Genomic DNA, 2,117 nt, shown 5'->3' on the forward strand with positions numbered 1-2,117 from the left:
GTGGGGTTTACAATGTACCCCTTCCTTCCTCAGCCGTCACCTGACAGTCAACTGCCAATCCACTGTAGCCACGCCCTCCGACCGCACAGAACAGCAAGGCACATCAACGCCTGCGGTCTGGTCCAAAAAAATACTGCTTGTCTTATTGTGTCTGGTCTGGAACGCATACAAACGCACGGGAACGCATACAAACGCACGGGAACGCATACAAACGCACGGGAACGCACCTGTGAGACCATTTTAAGCTCAAAAAAGGAAAATTAATGGAAAAAAATTCCGACGCGGCAAAACGCGACGCCAGATCTGGTCCGGAAAATGGTGTGGCCCTTAGGCCCAATTCCTCCTAAGCCCCTCCCCTTCTCCAGCAGTGGGCGGGTCCTGAATCCTGAGACGCCGTTTGCTGCATTCTTCTGTGACCCCAGGAGGTAGGAAGGGCCCCCGGGGGTCCAGGACACAACACGCTCTCAGGGAGTGGGTTTAATGATGCCGGACCTGTGATTGGATCGCTGAGTCTGTAGGGTGATTATTGATCTTCGCCAATCAATCGATGAGAAGCGTTGAGGGGGCGGAGTCGGGCCGGAAGCGCCCCGCAGGCAGATATGGGGCTCCGTCATGACAGAGATTTCCTATGCAAATGACGACTTTCTGAAAGGCGCCGGATTGACCCCTCCCCCAAGCCTGTCATTGCTCAGACCTGCTATGATCTACCCTGCGCAGTGGGAGGGGCCTGCGCTCTATGTATCCTGGGGCCCCATCAGCACGGGCAGTCACATGACCATTCCCGTGCGCTGAGTTTGTTCCTTTTAAGGCGGAATATTCCCATCCTTGGATGAGCCTGGACAGAGTCACGCACACGTATGTAATCCCCTCCCCCCGGAGATATGTCAGGTATGTGAAACATTTCGGATGGTGGAGTTCACGGTATGGAGGATTTCTTGGCATGTTTCCCGTCTGCAGACAACACGCAGCGCGTGACCCGGGAATCTGCGGGGACCCCACCATCTCCGGACAGAACTTTTATTTGGGTTTAGTGTTCCTGGGAGGGTGTCACTGGGACAGGAAGTGAGAGGAATCTCCCTCACGGGGACACAGCTGGGCGTACAAACCTGACAGAGGCCCCAACCCTTCAGTACCCCCCCCCATTCATCTATACTGTACCTCGGTCTGTCATGGCCGACATCAGGAGGAATGTGTATGTAGGTCAGGGGTCAGACATGACGCATGGAGGATGTAGGGTAGACATTGACAGGCTCATCTGGCCCTAAATTGCTGCCACTGTGGGCCCCAGTCCCGCCCCTCCCCCAGGTACTGCTCCTTATTCTGCCCCCTCACCTCAGAATAATAATCGCATTCTTCAGTGACGTGTCTGTACAGGAGCCGCACGGCCCCATGATGGAGGAGCTCCCTCGGCAGATGCGATAAATACATAGAAGGCTGCAATAGGTTTACCTGTCCAATCAGCGCCCGCACCCCTACATGCAATCAGTGCGGGGCCAGGCCGGGGGCCCCTCAGAGGTCTTCCGATGTCTCTGCGCTGAAAACTCCCCAAATTCCCCCTAAAATCCGCCGCCAGTGCCATCACGTGTTGCCGCATTCCTCCTCTGTGCTGCAGCGCCACCTAGTGTCCAATGTGCAGAATACAGAGAATGCGCCACACTGACTATCTGTGATACACACTGCGACCTCTCTGGGTCACAGTCTGGGCTGCGGGTCACAGACTCGCTTTGGGGTCATAGTCTGGGATGTTAGTCTAGGCTGGGGGTCATAGTCTTGGGCCACAGTCTGGGCTAGGGGTCAAAGTCTGGGTTTGGGGTCACAGTCTCAGTTTGGGGTCACAGTCTAGGCTGGGGGTCATAGTCACCGTTTGGGGGTCAGTCTTGTTTTGGGGTTACAGGCTGGGGGGGTCACAGTCTCGGTTTGGGGTCACAGCCTTGGCTGGGGTCACATTCTCAGTTTGGGGTCACAGCCTGGGCTGGGGTCGCAGTCTCAGTTTGGGGTCACAGTCTGGGCTGGGGTCACAGTCTCAGTTTGGGGTCACAGTCTGGGCTGGGGGTCACAGTCTCAGTTTGGGGTCACAGTCTGGGCTTGGGTTCAAAGCTTATGTTTTGGCTCCGAGC

Source organism: Nanorana parkeri, unplaced genomic scaffold (genome assembly GCF_000935625.1).
Source record: "Nanorana parkeri isolate BGI_ZX_2015 unplaced genomic scaffold, ASM93562v1 scaffold2113, whole genome shotgun sequence".
NCBI classification, from domain to species: domain Eukaryota; kingdom Metazoa; phylum Chordata; class Amphibia; order Anura; family Dicroglossidae; genus Nanorana; species Nanorana parkeri.